The sequence below is a fragment of the Miniopterus schreibersii genome, assembly GCF_964146895.1.
Source record: "Miniopterus schreibersii genome assembly, chromosome: 13".
Lineage (NCBI taxonomy): Eukaryota > Metazoa > Chordata > Mammalia > Chiroptera > Miniopteridae > Miniopterus > Miniopterus schreibersii.
The window spans coordinates 60,428,672-60,451,277 of record NC_138113.1 but is presented as its reverse complement, the minus strand read 5'-3'; the positions used below and the strand labels follow the sequence as shown (position 1 = coordinate 60,451,277).

Genomic DNA, 22,606 nt, shown 5'->3' with positions numbered 1-22,606 from the left:
TATAGAATAATCTCTCTCTCTCTCCCTCCACGAGTCTTGATGTCTCAATTATCTGGTATCAGATGCTTACAGACAGTGGGCTCTCTGACAGGGCAGAACCATGTCAGTTCACACCTCTCCTTCTCTCCTTCCTCTCTCCAGTTTTTCAGAACCTCTTCATCACGAACTTTAGTCTTGAGAAAATTCCTGGTAATTGAAAATTTCTGGAACTTTGCTTTAGAACATAGTTCAGAATTAAACAATTTTAATTTCTCCCTACAGATGATTAAGAGATGTATTATATGGCTCTTCATAAATATGATTAAGTCATGCTCATCACTTTATAATGTTTGTGATTCGAATATAGTTAAGGCAGAGATTTAAAAGCTGAAGGACTCTAGGAAACAGCTCCCTGTAAGGAAACGAAAGCCTAGAAACATGAAACTGCCCAAACTCCTGCAGCTCATGGTGACAGGGCTGGAATTCACAGCCAGTCTCCTCTGCTCACAGCAGTGTGCCTCTCACTGTGACCTGTTGCCACCATCCTCTCCTTTCCAGGATTACTGGTGGTCACAATTAAGCAGTGAGGTGACGCTTTGCACACTCTCAGCTACAGAAGCCAAAACACCCAACTACTATCCTAAACCAAAGGAAAGAGCTGACTTTAGGCTGATACAGCACATTGGTCTAGAATAAATGCTTCCAGAAGAATCATCCAGAAGAAAGGAATTTTGCTCATGGAACAGCCGTTGGGGGGGGGTAAGTGACTACCTTCTCCCCAGCAAGGCCCTAAACTCAGGTTATACCTAGATTAAAACATACCGGAAACACATATTCCTGAGACAAACTCGGGAAAAATGTTGCAAGATGACTGTCCTCCTGGCCCTGCAGAGGCTGCCGCCCACAGGAGGGGTGGGCACTTGAGGGAAAGAGGCTCAGGGCGGAGAACAGAACAATGAACAGTCCAAACGACAAGCTTTTCCCAAGTAGAATTATGTCTTACCAACATACAGCTTAAAGCTAAGTGGAGAAAGTCTTGTTGGACATATGGGAAAGTTTCTTGACTACATAAGTATTAAGCTAAAATAATTTCTAGCTCCAGATCTATGTATTTACTGATTAGAGGGAAATGTCTTCTTTAGGTATCTCTAGCTCTATAGTCTTTGATTATGCAAGTACCTCTCTCAAACACCCGCCTGTTTAATTAAGCAAAAGATTCGTTTTCAGCCAAAGACAGTGTGTGTTCCTGTCATTCATAGGATGTCTCTGAGCAAGAGTGCACGCTCTAACATGAAGGTGACCACTTCAAGGTCACCTGGCCTAGCTCTTGGCCAAACTGGGGGGAGAGCTGAAGCTCTGCCAATTCGCTTTTCCCTGTCCACTGAGTTCCCCTGGAGCCAGGATAGCAAAAACTCAAGCTCCGACTCAGATCTTGACCTTTCCCTGTTTCTGTGATGCCTATTTCCATGGCAATATCCTCCCAAGTGTGGTGTGTTTCCTCTATAACATTATCTATATGATCCTGAACATTTTTACCCTAAAAAAAACCCCATAAAAATGTGGCTTTATGAAAAAAATAGGGTTGGACAGACCACTGAGGACCCATCGAACCTTATAACCAGGATCTTGCAAAATCACTAAGAACCCTCCTCAAACATGAACCCAGCTGAACTTCCCTGGGTCCAGTGGTCCACCCTGTGCACCTCTTCTGAGCTTGTGCCACGTCCTTGGAGAGGAGACTCCTTGAAGACATTCTCTTCTGAAGAGACTAGATCCATCAAAATAAAATGTATGGCCCAGGGCTTCCCTTCCTCAACACTTTGTCTTCTTTTCAGCACAAGAGGACATGTCTTCCCAGTGTCTTCATCTGTAGTTGTAGCCCCCAAGCACAGAAGTGGAAGTGCTTCCTAAAGCCTCCAAGTCGGCACTTCTTGCACCAGAAGAAGGCACCCCTCCCTCTGCCACCCTTGGCGTCTCCTTCACATCCTACTCTGGCCGCCTGGCTCCCTGGAGATCCATGCAGGACACTAACGCGCTGGGGAACCTCGCTCCCTCCAACACAGCCTGCTCGTCCACGGGCCTCGTGCCCACTGAGGGGTCACCCAGGAGCTCCTTGGATTAAAAAACTTTTTTTTCTTACTTTTAAAATACATTTATTAATTTATTGTGGTAAAAAATATATATAACATAAAGTTGGCCATTTTAACCACTTTAAGTGTATAGTTCAATGGCATTAAGTATTTTACTACAATAAAAAAAGTAAGTCTGCTCAAAACCCATTTTATAAAAAGGAATTACAAGATAAGTAGATAATCATAAATAATTTTGCCACAATCACCCTCCTTGTTTTCACTCTTCTTAAGTTTGGCTCTATGCCAGCAAATTGGCAGCAGCCGCCACCTCAAAGCTGCTCAGGCCGACTTCTGGGAGAGCCTGAGGATGATTATTTCTTACATTCTAAATGCTTGAAGGTTTCTGAGCTAAAATCATGTATAGTGTATTTTTTTTTTCCTTTCCAAGTTCATATTTTTGGGGGAAATGAGAGGAACTAAGTGCCTCAACAGGATGCAGCGGAACCTTCTAGGGTCAATGCCAGCTGAAGGTGGGTACCTGATGGACTGGGTCCAAATCATGGCTGTGTGGCCTTGGGTAAGTGGTTGAACTTCCTGGGCCTCAGTTTGTAAGCTATATAGTAAGGATAATGTAAGGAGATGAGCTGACATATGTAAAGCATTTCCAGCTATGCATGGCCCATAAAAGTCCCCACTAAATGTCAACCATTATTATTGAAAGACCAAGACCCACCAACCAAAATACTGCAGGTGGAGGGCCTCCTACTAAAGCATTTTCATTTTGTGTGGCTGAACTTCAAAAGGACACATTCTTAGAATTCATTAAAATGCTTTAAATAACTCAAGGGCATGAATAATTGTCGTTCCTTTGGTGACAAAAATAAATACTCATTTTTAACTTCTAAAAAAGGCTTATTGTTATTCTTGGTAGTCAACGGCCAAGAACTGTCATGAGTGAGAAAGTCTTGACAGCTCTGACTTAACTCCCACGTTCAGAGGATGTCATTTAATGTAAAAGTGCAAACACACAGAGGCAGGAGGAAAAAGGCCTTTTAAAAACCACCCCCTTCAAAATGTGCAGATGTTTTGAACCCTATACAAAATTAGAGTTTATTAAAAACTTAAATACTTTATACACATTTTATATAAAATGTAAAGTTTGAAACTCTGAAAAATTTTTTCTTAAATTACTAGGAAAGTAAAGGATTTCAGTGTCTACTGTGACTATCAATGACATTGATACCACCAAGAAGTTTTCCTAAATATCAGACCAAAACACACAACAAACATACAAACAAGAAACCAGGGGGCAGGGGAACCACCTTCAGAAGACCCATGTGGACCTGTGGGGACTGAGGCATGGGCACCGAGGGTTGCCACTGACCCTGCCGAGCCGTCTGGTGTAGCCTCTGCTCCCAGACGCAGAGTCCAGGGCAGGGAGGCCATGGCATTGAACTTCTAGGGATGGCAAGAAATCGAGTGAAGGAGCAGATTACTACAGAAATTCCAGGGCTGCTTGGAATACGCCATTCCTGTCCAGGAAACCCCCATGTCAAGGCTGACAGCAGGGGTGAAAGGACCTAAACCATAAAGAGAATCTTTTATTGTCAGAGGAGTCCTTGGGTGATGAAGACAGCCAGTCGCTTCCACGAATGGACCAAAACCTGGATGGGCTGCCCCTGCCCTGTAAACAGCGTGCCCCTTGGAGAAGCAGTTGCTAACATGAACTCCAAGCTCAAGAACAGCAGCCGGGAGCTCACAGCATGCACACGCTGCAGATTCTACAGCCTCGTGACCAAGCACCCAGCTGCCCACCGGGCTGACATCAGATGGGCCCAGGTGGGCCCCGCCTGGTGGCCACCAGAGCATCTGAGCAGGAGCTAAACAGCCTAAGTAGCCCCAGCTCTAACAGGTGTGCTGGCCTGTTATTTATCCTTAGCTCTATGTTGGTTCTGAGATACTAAACATACAAACAAAGAATGGTCAGAAAATATGTGCAGAGCTCTGACCCACCACCTGCAGCAACCTGCCCAGGAGACCAACCTGCTACCTGTAGTAACCAGCCCAGGAAGCCAGCCTGTATCCAAGTCAGACTTGCAGAAAGTCAGACCACCCACCATCTCTAGCAACCAGACCAGGAAGCCGTCCAATAACCCCTGTAACTATCAGCCCCAAGGGCTACAATTTAATAACTGAGAGCTTCCCTAATGTCCAGTCCCCTACTTCCAACTTAGGAGCTAGTAGAGAAAACGAAATTTGACCCCTAATCAATCACATAGGATACCTGGCTTCTAGTCACTCCATATCCAGCTTCCCCAGGCCAACAGCCTCCTATCAGGGCACAAGTCAGTCTTACCTTTTTAAAATTATAAATCTTTCCCACGTCTCTGCCTGCCTTTCAGTCTCTGTCCAAACCAAGAGATGGTGGCTGACTCTCTGGCTACGGTGAGTCCTGACGTCACAGCCTTGCTGGCTCTCATGGGCTGGTCTTCGTTTATTCTCACAGTCCAGTGTCTCTCTTGCCTCCCTCATCCTCACCTCTGTCTCCTTCCTTAACCAAAGTGGCATAAGGAAAATGAATTAATTTTAATGAAAGGGTGAACCACTGCTCTGGACAAAGTGCACCTACACAGGACCAACACGCAGCCACAAAACCCACTCCTCTTACTTTCAGGGTTAAGTATGGCTGGCGGGACAGGATCTACAGTGAAACTCCTGCCCCAGAACTGGGACTGAAAGTTCCCCTATACTCTCTAATATAAGGACAGGAAATACGTGAATATTAAGGTCTGTTTCACAATGCACCCCTGGACCCCTGCACATTCGTGTCCTACCCACATCTTCTATCGCTGTCCAGCCAACGGGGAAGCATGTGGAAAACTCTTCATAATTGTTGGCTCCTCAGCACCGCTGGAGGCCAAACGAGCAGAGAAAAGTGAACGTTTCGGTAGAGTTTATATATACTTATTTCTTCTAATTCTCTGAAAATTGTTCTGAGTACGAAATACGTGTTTAGGGAGAAATATCAAAATACTTGTGCCCTGGCCAGTTTGGCTCAGCGGTTAGAGCGCCGGCCTATGGCCTGAAGGGTCCTGGGTTTGATTCCAGCCAAAGGCACATGCCTCGGTTGCAGGCTCCATCCCTGGCCCCGGTCAGGGAGCGTGTGGGAGGCGACCCATCGATGTCTCTCTCTCACACCCATGTTCCTCTCTCTCTCGCTTCCTCCCACTCTCCCTGAAAAGCAATGGAAAAAATACCCTTAGGTGAGGATTGAAAATAAAACTTGCTGAGCTAAGCCCTGGACTTTCCAAACATCCTGTGTAAAGGGCCCGGGCCCTCAGAGCACAGACACTCTTCATTCTCCGGGTGCCCCTGGCATCCACCCGTGACATCCCAGCACCAGCGCAGTGCTTGGCGCCTTGGGAACCCGCTGGGCAATGTGCAGGAGTGCACATGGACCTAATGACCAAACCACGCGCTCGCCAGGTGAGCAGCGAGGGCAAAGCCAGCAGGCCAGGCCCTGGGTCGCCAGGTGAGCAGCGAGGGCAAAGCCAGCAGGCCAGGCCCTGGGTCGCCAGGTGAGCAGCGAGGGCAAAGCCAGCAGGCCAGGCCCTGGGCCTGCAGGGTGAGGGCCTGTGAGCTGCGGGGCGGCCGGGGTCAGGCTCTCAGAACAGGCCCTCTTCTCCCCGAGCATTTCCTCACCCGAGCCTTCCCCCGTCCCCACTGGGGAACGCAGGACACGGGGGTTGAGACACCTTAGTGCCGGTACCAGGACACCCTCTTCCTGTTTTCCCACCTTTCCAGCCAGTTCACCGACAGGAAAGAAGAGGCGGGTTTTGAAACGGGGTTGCTCCTTTATAAGCCTCAGCCACTTCCCTTTATAGAGACTCTTTGGTCATCTTTATAAATGTCACCTACTTCCTTAAAGGAAATGGAAACTTTTTTTTTTTAAATGAAAAAGAAGTTCATACTGGAATCTGGCAAACATTTGAATTTAAATTATTTTTCTTCCTTTGCTCAACATGAGTGTTAATAAAATAACCAGAAACCATGGGTCAGGGTCGTTTCAATTAGCAAAATTCGGTATATAGAATAAAATACCTCAAACATACTGAAACATTGTTAACTTTTACCCGAGTCTGTCAAACGCCCCCGTGACGAGGGCATGATTAGTGAGGCATCCAGGTGTGTGTTCCCCGCCTAACCCTCCAACCCCCAACTAAGTTGCTCTTTGGTGTAACCTGATTTTAATGTGTGTGCATCGTAGCAGGTTTTACAGTCAAGGTTAAAGCTCAAGCAAAGCAAAGACTCGGACTTTGATCAGAAAACGTATTAAATTCCCAGATAAGGCTGATCAAAAGTAGCCACGCTAGGAAACGCCAGCACTTCCCACTCCCTTCAGTGTCAGCTTGGGAAGGAGTCATTTCATTAGAACTGTGCTTTCCTGTAAAATAATCCAGCTCCATTTGTAAAAAGGGCTGTCTGTTATTGTGCAGGTGTCCCTGCTAAAAGAAGGGATGCTGCCGAGACTACCTGGGACCTCCTGGTCCCCTTTAAAGACGCTCACACCAGGCCATCAGCCCGAGTCCTTGGCGCCGCATCAGCCCACCCCGAGCCGGGGGCTGTGGGATGGAGCCGAGGGAGAGGTTCTGCTGGGTGCAGGCCAGCCAGAGAGGAGGGACACACAGCAAAGGCTTATCTCTGCCGACGGACAGGAGGGAAGTAGCTGTCTCCCTGTCTTGAGAGGAGGGAGGGAAACCTTTGCTCCCTGGAGGAGGGACAGAAAAAGCCCCAGGTTCCTACCTTGACCTTTGGGAACACAAAGCAAACACCTGCAGGGCTCAGAGTCCCACGCGTCTGGTCTGCGTTTCATTCCTGTGGACCCGTAAAGGGCAGGAAGGTAGCACTGCAGTCTTCCTGGCACCTGAAGCGGGTGCGGAGGCGGTGGGGGGGGTGTAGACGGGATCCTGCAGGGTCAGCCTGGCTACTGCGTGTCCCAGCCCTTAGTCACCAACCACAGCAGCCATCGCTGGTCTGGCCTTCTCCCTGACAGCCTCACAGGGGGTCCCAGCCGCACAGACGGGGTAGGTTTGCTTTCTTCCTCTCAACTTCTAATACGTCCTCCAAAACTTTCATAGGTATAGGCTGCTTGAGCATGTACGTGTGTTCACTGCAGAGAACTGAACAGTGACAACTACCAGGCGCTGCTTGCTTCCGGCAGGCCTGCTGGCCGGGGCTCTGCATGCACTGCCTCAGCTGACCCCCACACGGCAGCCTGGCGCGGGCACTGCGTGGCCTCTGCTACGGAGGGCGTGGCGCTGGTGGGCCCGGGCAGCCTGGCGCGGGCACTGCGTGGCCTCTGCTACGGAGGGCGTGGCGCTGGTGGGCCCCAGCAGCCTCGCTCCTGCCCCTGACTTGTACGCAGTATGTTCCAGCACCTCCCATGCTTACGCTCCACAGAGAGTCATTTCTTTCATTTTTCCATTTTTTAACTAAAATGGAATCAGATCATTTTTCACTTAGCGTATGCAACCTTTACAATGGATTTGGTTTGCAACGTTCCTGACCCACCACCACAGGACATGTGATTTCACAGGGACCTGATATTCTCTGAGACCTCAGATTTGAAACCCTAAAGTGTCAGGAACATCAGGCTGCAGAGGATTAAGACGAGATGAGAGGCCGAAGAGAGGAGGTTGTCTGGGGTAAGCAGTGGCCACCAGGAGGGAGCATTAGAAGGTTTGAAGAACCAGGGCCTGTGAACACAAGTAGATTAGCCTTTGGCTGAAAATAGCACTTAAAACAGTGATACCTCAAGGACCAAAAAATGACTGAATGATGTGACTTTTAAAAGTGGGTCCCAGTTCAAATGAACAGAGGCTTCCTGTCCTCAGGTTCATTCAATAAACACCGATGGAGCGTGCGCATCCCACTGCAGCCCTGAAAGACGAAGGGAGGGAGAGCCCATCTGACTCCAGGGAACCCCCAGCCTCGTGGGGAGAGCTACAGGGCTGGCAACCGCACAACAGTAAAATCAGGTACTGCCGTGAAAAACAGAGAGGCCCTGTGGGACCCGAGGCCACCAGGCCCTCAGGGAAGGCTCTGAGAGGACGGAGCTGCGTCAGGAGGGTGGACAGGAGGTGCTGGGAGATGGAGGCGGGAGGTGACATCACGAACAAAGGGCTGCAGATTGGAGGCAAAGGAAGTGATATCATTAACATTAGTTCTTCATGTGAAATAGCAAAATATAAGCTCCCTAGACATAATGAGAATAGTTTAACACACTTTGCATCTCCTAGCCATGCACTGTTTTTAATTAATTCTAAATTCCATCAAAAAGCAAGAAATGTTATTGAAACATATAATAGCTGCTTTAACTGCCGTTCAGACTATCCCTGGAAGATGGACTTCAAGAGTGAAGCACAGAGATTCTTAGCTGATATGAAACAAAAGTGCTAGACGTGCTTGATGTCAATTTTTGATAAAAATGAAGTAAAAAAAAAATTGGAAGCACAAAAATCATCTGTATTAGACCAAAAAAATCTAAAATTTAATATTAATTTTTTTGCATATTAAAAAAAAACTGCTCCAAAGCAATGGAGGGGGCCCCTTACACTTCTCAAGCACTGACAATTTCAAACTGTGTTCAACTCACTGTCTCATTTGACCATCATAAATATCGCTTCTGGAAGGTGGGCCCTGGGTTCTCTGTTTCTCAGAGGATGTGGCAAAGCAAAGTCCTTCCACTCAGGGGTCTCCATCTCAACTCACTGACCATGCACATTAATTTTCCAGGAATAATGAAAGCAGGGCATACAACTATGAAAGGCGAATTTAAAATGTTTACTGTTACCCATCCAACTTATGAGAATCATAAAAATAAGCTAAATCAATGGTGACAATCTAGGGACTTAAAATAGGCAGCATTTGTCTTGTTCCACAGCGATAATTTTATTTCTGCTTATAAAATGATGAGAACCTATACTGAAATATAGGAAGGGCAAGAAGGTGGAGGTCGGGACAAGGTGACCAAGGGTCAGATGATGGCCTCATGGTGGGAGGCTGAGCCCCGGGTCCCTGCCGGGCTCTGCCACTGCCAAGCCCCCCGTTTTTTCCTCCTATAAAACGGTGGCTCTGGTGGCGGGACCTCCTCCCCACTGCCCTGCCTCTCCTCTTCAGAGAACACACTCCTGCAGGAGGTCCAGCCACAGAATCAAGGCTGAGGATATGCGTCTTTCTTCCAAATTGCCTCTTCTCCACACTCCCCCCCCCCAATTTTTCTTGGTTTCAGCTTGAAGAAGAGAAAAAGACCAATCTGAAGAAAATCCAGCTTATCTTCAACCACATTGGAAGCTAACCCAAATATTTCCCAGAAGTTTCTTGATAGTTAATGAAAGAGAAAACTGCAAAAGTAAAATGTAAAGAGCTTGTCTTTAAAAGCGGCGGTCAGTAGTTGGTGTAATGAAGAGAACAGGTCATTAGGATAGACATGGCACTTTGTGGTCTCAAGTTACCTAAGTGAATTACTTATTCTGTATTAAGTGTATTCAGGCTTCCACTCCTGCTGGAAAAATCTTCTTGGGATATTAGGTTGGCCCAGATATTAATAAGTTCTGGAAGGACAGGGGCTCACTGTGGCATGACTCAGGGTCTGGGAGCATCATCATTTACGGGAAACAGCTATGCAAGGGCTGCCACCAGCTACACCACATGAAAGTGCTCAAAAGTATTCTTGGTTTTAATTCTGTATCCTGAACGATCTGTCCCGGAGCTGACAAAAGCACCGCATTTCACGATTTACAGACCCCACGCCACACTCTTTCCAAAGTTTTCACATCTCCCACCAAACCTTTCCCGAAGAACTATTCCTCCCCGCCCCGCGCAGCTCTTTCCCTGGGCACAGCTCTGTGGCCTGGGACTCGCCTTCACGAGGGGAGGAAAGTGCACCACCAAGGAGCCAGGATGAAGAGGGAACTGGCCTGGGCTAGCCCGTCCCTCTCAGAACGAGAACTCAGTACCACTTTAGTTATCTCCAGACCGTACTAGCTGACAGCTGGTAACCCCAGCCCCGCCGTCCCTTCATCACTGTCCAGGCATAACACTGCCACGTTTAACTTGCCGTAGCCAGAAACTTTCCTAACTCAGTTTGCAGAACTTCTCTGATACTATAGACAGCCCAAAATAATTCTGAAAAAAGTTATCAGAATAATTCGAATAGATGTTATTAAAGGATTCTGGGGAAAAATAGAAATTCCTCAGTTCAGAGTCACACGCTGGCTCTGAGCAGGCGCTGGATGGGCAGCTGGCCTCTCAGGTGTGGGTGTGGCACAAATCTGAGCAAATGGCTGGACACACTTGGTTTTATGGGTGCCTAAGTATGCTAATCACAGGACAGAATAGGTTTTCCTACTGATGCATAGTTGGGGTTTTGCTTCTGTTCTCATAAATGATGGGAGCAGGCAGACAGACAAAGACAGAACTGACCTGCAGGGCTCCTCAGTGCTCTGCCCGCAGCGGCCCAGAGCTGGTGGGGCAGGCAGGCCTGGGGTGTTCTGAACTGTTCCTCATACGTCAGTGAGCTGCTTTGTAGACACCTCCTCAGGAGTCAAACCGGGGAGCCACAGCTTAGAGAAGCCTGTCACCCAGAAGTCTCCAACGCCTCACCTCCTGCGTGCAACTGCGCACGGAGCTGCGCTTATGTGTGCAGCGGAAGAGGTGAGCTGTCAGGGAACCCTGGGCGACTTCCAGGGGCCTCTCCATAAGTAATTCAGCTGCTGGTTTTCTAGGCCCCGAAATGACCCTTGGGGAAAATGGTGTCTCGCCAACGTGGTGCTAGGTGGCCCCACTTCCCAGGCTGACTTCGCAGCTGTGCTCAGCTGAAGAAAGATACACCTGACTCCAGGGAAAATGAAGGGAGACCGAAGGAGAGTCCCGATTAATCGGTCCTATTACAGCAAAAGAAACAGTTTTGACAAGCAGGTTAGCTGCTAAAAGATGGCAAGGAACAGAATAACAATTTTGCCCTAAATAGAAGTCCTTTCACACACAGCCTCCTCCCCAGAGGGGCCCGGCGAACAGGGACACCAAACAGGGGTGACCCCAGCAGCCGCACAATGACCTCACACTCGAGAAAACTGCTTAGGCTACGGCAGTCAGGTTTCAGGGGCTGACTCTGCTTTAGACACATCCTATCTTTTTGGAAGTGGCATTTAAGAAAAAGTAACTTGAAACCGACTGTTCTATGTTGGTCCTTCTATAAAGGGCTACACGCAAGTCCCTGCTCTCAATGTCCTCTGCAGGTCAGGTCAGTCTCAGAGCCCTGGCATCCTGCGCACAAATGGGGATAAACAGCGCCTCCTCCCAGAGATTGCTGTCACATCAAGGATGCTAATGTGTGTGACGGTGACAGTCAGACCCAGCCCCTCCCTGGGCCCTAGTCCTGATATTTTACTACAGAGATGCCCATTGAATGGCAGTGACAGACTCACGGGGAACAGTGCAGGGGAAAGTCCTGCCACCGACCCTGCCTCCTGTGCCCGAGAGGCACTATTAGACATTGTTTACATAAACAGGCACTTTATTCTTCATCGCAGACATTTATTATGCTTATAAATAGGGTCAGATGTCAACGCCCGGAGGAGAGAAAGGGCTCTCGGGAGTGGAAGCGGGCGGTCTGTGTCCAGCCTTGTGCAGGTTTCTCCCAGGACTCTGGAGTCCTTATCTGACTGTCCTGGTGGGGAGAAGCAGCACAGCCCACGGAGAGAAGGAACACAGGATGAAGCTGGCCCGTGGGCTTCGGCGTCCACCCGGCACTTCTGGGCGGCGAGTGCCTGGTGGAGCCTGGGGAAGCCTCCTTACCAACCGGCCTCATGTCAGCCTGAGCAGCAGCCTCCTCGGGTGTCAGAAAAGGGAGCACTGCCGCTCCGGGGGGCCCGAGGACCTGCAAGCAGAAGGAGGCCCCTGTGCGCCGAGCCTCTAACTTTCCTCGTACAACGTGAGCCGTGTCCTGCCAGGTGGTCACTGAGGTCTTGTCTGGTCCACTCAGGTGCTGTAACAAACTACTACAGACCGAGTGGCGTAAACGACACGAGTTACGTCTTGTGGCTCTGGAGGCTGACCGGGGCCCCAGTTCTGGTAAGGGCCCTCTTCCTGGTCGCAGGCGGGGCCTCCTCGCTGCACCCTCACAACCCAGGGCTCTGGCCTCTTCTTACCAGGGCACTAATCCCATCCATGGGGACCTAACAACCTCCCAAAGGCCCCACCTCCTAATGCCATCACCTTGGGTTGAGGGTTTCAACATATGTACTCTGGGGGGCACATTGCAGGCCCTTTCCTTCCATCTCAGGACCAACTTACTAACCAGAATGGATAGTGTGTGTGTGTGTGTGTGTGTGCACGCGCGTATAATCCAAATACTAAGCCCCTGGCTCCCTGTAAGTCAGGCGCCCGCCGTTCTTTAGGGAATTTGACAGGAGGGAAGTGACAGGACCCTCCCAGGGTGGTCAGGGCTGACCTACCACCATGCAGACCAGCCCTCTTCAGAAAAAACAAACGGCCACGAGAAATAGCACGTCACATCTATCGCGGCAAAATGCCCACAAGTCCAGCAAAACCTTACAGTCCATGGCCATACGTGGACTCTATTCGATCTGAATTAAATTTTCAGACAGAAAAGGTTATCAGGCTACTCTGGCAAAGGCTTTCGGAAGCAGACTGTGCAACCCTGAGCCAGTATCAGGACATCCAAGTGTCTGGCTTCTGTCGTTCGGTATTTCACTCTCCCGTAACGCAGCTAGAATATACTGTGTTTTCAATTGCTAGCATGTACCTGGTCTGAAAGAAACCAAGCGCTTTATTCAAAAACAAATCACCTTGAGGCTGGCATTTACCTCAACAGGGAGGAGACTGAGTGAAGAGCTGGTCACAGCAGTGAGCAATAAAAGCGCTACTACAACTCTGCACTTTTATAAAACTCCCCTGATTTTCACCCGTCAGTATTAATAACATCCCTTTTATGGATGAAAAGACTGAGCTGTGGATGTATGTAACCTGCCAGGGTCACCTGGTCACAGTGAACACAATGCCAACACTGTCTGCTATAGGTCACGAGCTGTTTTCATAAACTCATTTAAAAATGCTGCTGACTCAATACTGACGGCCACGCACATGCTATGACTTAGTCAGATCGCAGGCCAACCTGCCGCACCCGGGGGCGGCTGAATGTTTATGGGGAGCCACATCAACAGGTTACATACAGGAGCTGCCAAACCCAAGCTGCGAGAGACACGAACACAGCCTCAGAGAGGTTCATCCCGACAACACTGCCCCAGGAGCACAAGCTGGGGGATAAGACTCAGCTACCTAACAGAGACACATTCTTAGACACGTGAAGGATGGAAGCGGGGCTTTGTCCTTAAGTAGAGGCTGGACAGCTGGCCACTCTGAAAGTGAAAGCTGACTCATGCAAACAGCACAACTTCACGGAAAATGGGAACTCAAAAGGAACTATTCTTTTTTAACTTAAGCATGACATCTTTTTCATTAGGTGCCCCCACTATTTCCCAGGTATCTGCCAGAAAGGGGTTGGCCCAGGTCCCTGAAGCTGGTCAGCTGAGACTTTCTCGCTGGGAATTTGGAGAATGCCACTAGTCCACGCACGAGAAACAGGAGAGAGAAGAAACCACCGCCGAGTCAGAAGAGTTACAGACACACCACACAGCACAGCTCCCAGAGCGGCGCACACTGGGTCCTCCCCTCACTCCAAGACGTGGCTGTTCTTGTGGGGCACAGGGGAATGGTACCCCTGGAGCTGCGCAGCCCTGCAGCAGGCCCCGGCTGAGGAGGGCAGACACAGCAGGAAACTGCCCAGGAAATCGGGAGACGGGCATGGCTGAGGAGCTGCCCCCAGGTGGGAAGGCAGACCCAGGGTGCTCAGGGCACCCTGCGGAGGAAGCAGGTGCTCCTGCGTTTCCTAGGATGCTGTTGAGGGGGTCGTATCTGCTGCTGGGCAGCCAGGAACTGGCACAGGTTTCTCTCTCATTCCTGCCCCAGAACATATGGAGCACCTACGTGCCTGCCCAGCACGAAGGGCCAGGGGTCCGTGGGGCTCACACCCCGGCCTGAGCCTAGACTCGGTCACGAGCGACAGCGCACATGGTGACCAGGGTGAGGACTCTGGTGTCTGTGTCCGAGACTGAGCTGTTGGAGTGGAGCCTTGCAGGGAACATGCCATGGCTCCCTGGAACGAGCAAAGGACTCAGGGCACTGGGAGCTAAGTGTCCGCTTCCCGGGGATCAGTGATGACAAAGAAGGAGAGACAATAAACCTGGGATGGTGGAAAAGTCAGAACGAGATGTGGACATGGGAGGTGTCTGTTTTCACCAAAGCCGCCTTTAACTCTAAATTGAGGGACCCTGTGTCCCCTGGACACAGTCTCCAAAAGTGGGGCCCTTCTGTATCAAATGAAGGTAAAGGAGACAGTTAGAGAGTGGAGACTTTCAATGAGATGCCGCCCGTTGGTAAAGCTGGTGTGGGGAGGGGGCTGCAGACGTGGGAAGACTGTGACAAGCGCTCCAGGGCCACGGGACCAGTAAAACGAGGCCACCTCGCCGCCCGGAGTGGGGCGCTGAGGGACAGAGGCCAAAAGAGGGAACGTCGTGGGAAAGTCCCAGAAGCAGCTCAAAAATAAAAAGCTCTCTTACCTCAATGCAATCAGCCTGTCCTGAGCCATAAATCCAACAGGTTACTATCAGCCAAGCGTTCCAGATAATTAAAAATACACACAACTTCTCTTACTTTTGAGAGATCACAAAACCTCAGTATCATTGCCATGCAGGTCTGCGGTGAGTGGATTCCTCTCTCACAACCGCTGGGGGGTGGGGAGTCGATAAAAATAAAACCCTAAAACCCTCCCTGGCCATGAAGGAGGGTTTGGCACCGTCAAGACTGATCCCCACCGGGTCTTCAGGTGAACTGTTTCCAGAGCAACAGAGGAACCACTGCTGGCAGCTCTCCACACAGCACGTGTACCTCCCGCGCACCACGAGCGCACAGGAGCTGCGCCTGGCGTCCGCCCGGGTTACCTGGCCAGGGTCACCAGGGAAACAGGCATGCTGAGCAGCGACCGCGGCGGCCGAGGCGCAGGCCGCGTCTTGGCAGGCGCCCTAATGACAGCGCTGGTGGGGCCCGTATGCGGCTCATCGGATCGGGGTGGCCCCGGCGGGCTCCTCTCCAACCCACCTCCCCGAAAACCTTCCCCCCACGGCAATGCCTCCCCTCACCCTGCCTCGGGCCCTGAGGGCTCAGGCTGGGACGCGTCCACCTTTCACGCTGCCTGTTTTAAATCAGGCTTCACCTTGCAGAACGGACCGTGGAAAATCAAAGCCATTGAGCTCTGAAACTACATAACCCCGAAGACAAACGTGAACCCCTCTGGACTATCAGCAGCACTTCCCCAAAGCGACTGCAGGCCCTTGAAGACGACCAATGACTCGGTTCCCGGCTTGAAATGGAATTACACGGTCCCTGAGAACTTCCTTGAAACTTCTGATTTTCTTTTCTGAACTAAGGAGGAAAAAGTTCCTGTTTACATGGCAATACGGGCATTATAAAATCTGTAAGCAATGGAGGTCTTCCTTATTTCTTGGTGATCTTCAAGTGTCCTCTCCGAGCGGCCATGCGGCGGTCAGAGTATGTGGGCTGCCCTGTCCCAGAGGCTGCTCCATCCCGTCCAGCGATGCCGCCAGCAGGCCGGCGGACAGTATCTCTACGGTATTTTTATGTTGAGTGGTCTCCGTTTCCTCCAAGAAGCTTTTTCTTTTGTCCTTTGGCCTTTCTTTCATATGGAGAACACTGTGACCAGTGCCCCTGTGCCTCGCACTAATATTTAGGAGTGGGGACAGAAGGGTAGTCTGGAGGTCCAGGCATGCGAGTGGTGACTTGCAGGTGTGCTGGCTCCCGGAGGGTGATGAACACTGAGGAGTTTCACCCGTCCGGTCTGCAGAACTGGAAAATTTCAGAGAAAACGTAAACTCACACTCCAGCTACATATCGTGCAATGCACAAATATCTGCTTAAGCGGCTCCCGTATATTCAGAGAATGGATGTCGGTCAGAGGAAAACTGTGGATCCCCGAAGCAGCAAAGCTTCTCTGAAGTCTAGGAGCAGCCCGCGGCCTGACTGGACAAGGAGGGTCTGACCGTCGGCCCCGCTTTCTTGGACACAGCCCACGGAGGGCTCCGTCCCCTCTCACACCTGCAGGACTCTCTTAGACTGCTGCAAGGCTGGCCAAGGCTGTTCAGTTTTCAGGAGCGTCGACTTCAGATAGCCTTGCCTGCACCCTCACAAGCCACTGACCCGCCCCAAAACGACTCCCATGAATATTACACAGCCATTCAAATTACCCTCCTAGGGAATGTTCAATGATGTGGAAAGATGCTGATGTTCAGGCCGAGGCAAAGCCCCAGGATGGAAAGGACAGAGTGTTGCCTGGAGCAGGTGAGAGCGACAGGACTGGCGACAGTGTTGGCGAGGACGCGGGAGGAGGCACGCCCAGGCCTGGGCACGTGGAGGGCCTCGGCACGGCTCCTTCAGTCATCAACGTGGAGCGTCTGTCGGTGCTGCAAGCAGGCGAGCCCCTCCACCCCGATCCCCCGGAGCCTGAGCAGCGCTGGAAATGCACCAGAAGACACTGGGGTAAAGAAGGTAGTTCAGACAGTTTGTAAGAGCACAGAGTGGAAACAAAGCGCCAAAGTGCTTTGCAACAGGGAATGCGGTAAGTTACGTGTCAGCGGTACTTACGAACATTACTACGCAGCTTTTAAAAAGAATGAAGTAAATATAAGAAATGACCCCTTCCCCCAGATCTCATGCCATTCAAAAGGGTCACTAGGCAATATGCATAGAATGAGTTCAGTTTGTTTAAAAAGAAAACGTACATATATTGGTCTATATGTAAAAGAACCCACCTCCATGGTTAACCATCTGCCTCCTGAGGAGGGTGGGGCGCTCTGGGGCTCATCAGTGACGACGCTTTTGGCTAAACTAACAGAAAACCTAACTCCACCTGCTTTAAGTGGCCAGGAAGTTTTCAGGATGTCTCACGGGGTGACTCCGAAGGTCAGCGCACCGTGGAGGCCCCTTCTTCACCTCAGGGTTTTCTGGCAGCTCAGCTGGGACCTGGCTGGCCTGCTCTGGTGCCCCACTTACTGGCATGATGGGTCCAGGAGAAAAAAAGGACACTTGGGTCCCTTGCCTCCTTTTAAGGGCCAGGGAAGCTGCCCACTAACTTACCCTCATGTTTTACTGTCAAGGGCAAGGTCCACATGCTCACCTGAACCAATTACTGGCAGCCAGGCTGCCTGGTCCATCAGGGTTACTTTGAGACATGTGGAGGGTGGGCTCCTGAGCAGAACCAGGTTTTCACCAGTCAGAGAAAGGGGGGTGACCACTGGGGGCCACGGAGGGCGAAGGGGATCTTTTTAAAAAAAAAAAAAAAATATCTTTATTGATTTCAGAGAGAGGAAGGGAGAGGGAGAGATAGATAGAAACATCGATGATGAGAGAGCCACTGACTGGCTGCCTGCTGCACGCCCCCGACTGGGGGTCGAGCCCACAACCCAGGCATGTGCCCTGACCGGGAATCGAACCCCAATCGCCTGGATCCTAGGTCGACACTCAACCGCTGAGCCACACTGGCTGGGTGGTCTTTTTTTTTTTTTTAATTAGAAAAGGTTCTGGATTATTTGAAATTTTTACAAGGCTATATTCATTTTTTAAAAGTCTGCCATAAAAACCACTTGAACGAACACAAAAAGGACTTAAGGGAGGGACACCTTGAGATTGCGGGAAATCTTCATTTCCTTCATTCTTTTGTGTATTTCCCCCAAATTAACTATACATTTATAACAGAAAACTATTACTTTTTAAAATGTTCTCCAGTTCTCAATATTTCGACTTGGAAGAGACACAAATATCCCTCCTGAAGTTGTGGGGCATTTTTGGTTCTAAACAGGCTGGAGACCCGTGCTGCTCAGCGGTCACCTGCCTCTCTCCCCATGGGCCTGTGTTCACTGGAAGTAGGATGCTTTTCAGGGACCCGGGAACATAAACCTCCAAAGGCCTTCAGCCAAGTAGCAAAGGCCACAGAGTTGGGTCTCTGGGTCCCACTCCTACCGTCTTGCCCTGTCACTGCCCTGAGTTGCACTGTGGGGACTCTATGCTCCATGCCCCTTTCCCTCCCGTCACCACCGCCCCAGAATGGCCTTGGCTCCAATCGCTCCTCCACTTTCCCTTCCCTCATACATCCAACTGCCATGGCTTTCAAGGTTTATTTGGGGGTGGGGGCATGCAGCAGAGTGGCAGCAGGGACATCTCCTTTGCACATAATAAATAAACTCTAAGTAAATATGTATATAAATAATAAATGGAACTCTAAAGTTTTATATACATACACACACACATATATGTGTATATATATTCAGGGTAAAGGAGACTACTGCCTGGGAACCCCCACATTCCCCAGATGTCAGGAGGGAGCAATCATCTCAGAGCATGAAGTGCACAGTGTCCTTGGTGAGTTCCAACACAGCTGACACTGATTTCAGGTAACTCATACTAAACTGAAAAAGACTGGTTGATGGCCTTAATGCTAAAAAGTGCCCTCCCAGGGGACGCGCCAATGCCCTCCCAGGGAGAGGTGCCTGCCCTGTCCTCCCTGCCATGTTTTTAAGGAGGCCCTGACTGCACAGACACGCCTTGGTCCTGATCAACAGAACCTACAGGCTACGCCCAGGAGCAGCCTCAGGTGAATACAGAGCCAGAAGGGGTATCGTGGAGGCCCCCCGGTGCTGGGGCACGAGGGGAGTGCAAATGTGCGCACGCTTGATCCTGATTCTGACCTGCATCTGATTGACTTCCAGAGCTGCCGGCCCTCCGGCCCAGCCCTGCTCTCTCCTGCTGGCCTTGGGTTTGGTTGCCCAAACTGAATCTCTAATTGGTGAACTACACAGAAAAACACCTTGGGAACGTTTTCTCCCCACTAGCCTACCAGCAAGGTGAGCACTATTCGCACTACTTTTCTGAGCAGGACACTGAGGCTCAGAGAGGTTACAAAAGTTTCTTCAGTCACACAATAGCTGAGTCACAAATCTTTCCATTCAAAGAAGACTAGAGGTTATGGTCCGCAATGTGGGAGTCTGACCAGAAAACCCCCTTCCTGGGCCCGCCTGGGGCCACTGCCCTGCAGGGTGGATCCCAGGACCTCACTTTCAGTCTAGAGAGAATCTCCCCCTCCCCTCCTCTGTCAGCATGGGCAGGGAGGTCCCACGCTCTTTTTCCCTTCACAGGCCTACTACACAGATTCTCAGGAAACGTGATGAGTGAAATGAGGGTATTTCAGAACCTTGCTAGTGTTGAAGCATCAGAGGCACCCGAGAGCTTGTCAGAAATGCAGAACCGGGGGTCCCAACCCACACTTGCTGAGCCAGCATTTGCATTTAACTGGGTCCCTAGGCAACCACAGGCACTGTACCGTTCCAGCGTGATGGTCACACCCTCCGCCCTCCTCAATACGTGTTTCTTTCTTTTTTTCTCAGTACGTTTCTTCACACCAGTGCAGAAGACAGGCGATCTCATTTCTATTCTGAATCACAAAACGGGATTCCAAGGGTCTCTGAAGACAACCTTCCCTAAGATCCCCAATCTCAAAGAATTCAGATAAGAAACTGCTGCTTTAGCTAAAAACTACATTAGAAAAATCCCCTTTTAAAAATATGTTCACATTTAATAAGTTTATTTAGTGCTCTAAGGTACTAATCATCATCAGATTTAAACTAGAATTACTCATAGTTAAGTACCCCACTGGCATTTGGATTTCTGTCAGTGACAATTCAGCTCACTTCCTACATCAGTTAATTGAGCATCTATTATGAACAAGGCCACACAAGGCTAGATGCTATGGGAATATGAAGGCGGCAGTCTCTGACCTCCCATCTTGGCTACCAGTAGGATGAAGACTGGGAACACAGTAATGGAACATTTGTGTAAGAAAACAATGCATCCAGTAGCATCCCCACTGTCTAAATGTGAAACTGAATTAGGTGCTTCTATAATGTAGCCAACTAAACCACTGGCATAAAGCAGCCAAGAATACTGAGTCACTGGGCTGATTTCAACACCTCCCAGCCTGGCCTTTCTTTCCGCGTACATGGGAGCATCAAGGGACAATCCGTGTCCGGATCACAGTGGAAAACTGACTTTTCAGGTAAAGAACGAAATACATACTGTTTTTAAAATGAAGAAAAAGGAATTAGCTCTTTGAATTCTTAAGGGTCAAAAGTAAGACTCTGAAAAAGTTAACACATAGAGATGGTACTATAAAAAGGCATATGCATGCATTATTGTTATTTTAACCTGAAAAAAGTCATTAACTTTGAATTTGAAACCTGAAAACAGGTGGCAGTGTTAAGAGTCAGCTATAAAGATCACCAGAGTTCAGAAGGATTGTAAAAAAAAAAAAAGACAAAGAATTTAATTTCCTAACAATACACATCATGTGATGTGGATCATTTTTTACCATTTTTATCATTTTCATTATTAAGCAGCCAGGAACAGAAAAAAAGGCCCAAACTCTTAAAAAAAAAAAAAAAAAAAGCTTAAAAACAATAGTCATTTTCTACATAAAGGTGAATTCTTTATTCGCCATCAGGACAGTTTTTCATCACACGGATTAGTCAAGCCAGACTTGGTTCTCCTCTTGGCTTGTTGCAGTCTTTGGGGGACACTTTATCACTGACATCTGTCCTCCAGAGTGCTTCCCTCCTTCCACCTCACAGGAGCCACCCTGAGCAGAGTAGGGAGCACAGCACCTGTCCGCATCTGCACACCGTGGGGCAGATCAGCAGATACACAGAGGCAGCCTCTCCGAGAAGAAAGGGGCCAAAGCAGCACATGTGCAGTTCTTCACAGCACACCCCACCTCTCTCCCAGACGAAGGACAAGTACTGAGAGTCTTTATGCTGTAACTTTAATTTTAACTAAATCTTTAAGCAGGCTGCTGAGACATGCCAATGCTTCTCTGGGTCCTGGTTTAGCTGTGGAATGAAACACTGATTTTTTTTTCTTTTGCAAAACAGTGGGCCAAGTCAGAATGACAATTTTAAACATGGTATTTATTTCAGGGTTACTTAAAAATACACTTTGGGGTTACTTGGGACAAACTTTTTCTGTAAGGAAATCTTAGTGGTAGGAAGAGCGAGCTTCCCCAGGAGGTAGCGTGTTTAGCGCAGGCCCGGGACCAAGGCAGAGCCCGAGGGACGAGGCAGGCCGAGCTGCCAGGCAGGACCTCAGGGCTCACCGCCGGGGCACAAACGGGGACCGGCTAGGAAGAAAGACGGGTTCCAGAGGGTCACTAATGCCCAGTTCCTCTCTAAATTAAGAACTACTCGGCACTTCACCCGTGAAGAAACAGGCCAGCCGATTTAATGAATCTGGGCGCCCGCCCGCCCTGGCCCCGTCACCTGCCCGCTGCGGCCGCGGACGCAGCCGGCCAGCCGGTCAGACTTTCAGGGAGCGCGCTTGCTCCAAGGCTCCCATCCCGGCGACGCGGCGACGCGGCCACAATCAGGAGTCACGGGCTGGCCGCAAACTTTCCCACCCCGCGCGGGGAGGCGCGGCGGCCGCCCCGCCCCCGCCCCGCCCGGGGCCCCGGCTCCCCCGCTTCGGGAGGGCGCGCGACGGGGCCCAGGGAGCCCGGGAGCCCCCCTCAGGGCTGCTGCCCGGCCGCGGCCTCCATCCGCCCGACAGGGCTCCTTGAGCACCCCCAAATCCTGAGGTTCGGGGCGCCTCGTCCCCTGCCTCCTCGGCCTCACGCACGAAGCCCAGCCGCCCGCCGCCGCTGCGGAACCGAGGTCGGGGCGGGCGGCGGGACCCGCCTGGGGGCACGTCCCCGCGCCCCGACCCCGCGCCCCGGACCCCGCGCCCCGGACCCCGCGCCCCGGACCCCGCGCCCCGGACCCCGCGCCCCGGACCCGGTTCTCTGACCCCGCGCCCCTGACCCCGCGCCCCGACCCCGCGCCCCTGACCCCGCGCGTCCGCCGCACTGGCTGGCGAGCAGGTGGCCGGGTCGCGACCCCGCGCGTACGTCCCCGCGCCCTGGTGCCCGCGGGCCTGGGTGAGGCTCCTTACCTCGGAGCGGGCCGGGGTGGCCCCGCGGGGCCGGGCGCGCGCTGGGCCGAGGAGACGCGCCTCCCGCCCCCGCCGCTGGGAGCCGGAGCCGGAGCTGAGCCCGAGCCCGACCTGGAGCCGGAGCCCGACCTGGAGCTGAGCCCGAGCCCGAGCCGGAGCCCGACCTGGAGCTGAGCCCGAGCCCGAGCCGGAGCCCGACCTGGAGCTGAGCCCGAGCCCGAGCCGGAGCCCGACCTGGAGCTGAGCCCGAGCCCGAGCCCGAGCCGGAGCCGGAGCGGGCGCGGCGAGCTCCGCCCGGGCGGCGGCGGGAGGCGCTGTGCTCGCGCCGCCGCGGCCCCGGGTCTCCGAGCTGCGCGGCCGCCGATCCCGGG

At 51.1% G+C, this 22,606-nt stretch overlaps 1 protein-coding gene across 1 annotated transcript in view; it reads right to left on the bottom strand.

The window, feature by feature from the left end:
- NPAS2 (neuronal PAS domain protein 2) overlaps positions 1 to 22,297 on the bottom strand; it is a 140,135-nt gene extending 117,838 nt beyond the window's left edge. Inside the window, exon 1 of the mRNA XM_081155769.1 lies at positions 22,236 to 22,297. The gene's annotated coding sequence lies outside the window, so the exon portion shown is untranslated. The remainder of the gene's footprint in view (positions 1 to 22,235) is intronic.
- Positions 22,298 to 22,606: the final 309 nt, after the last annotated feature.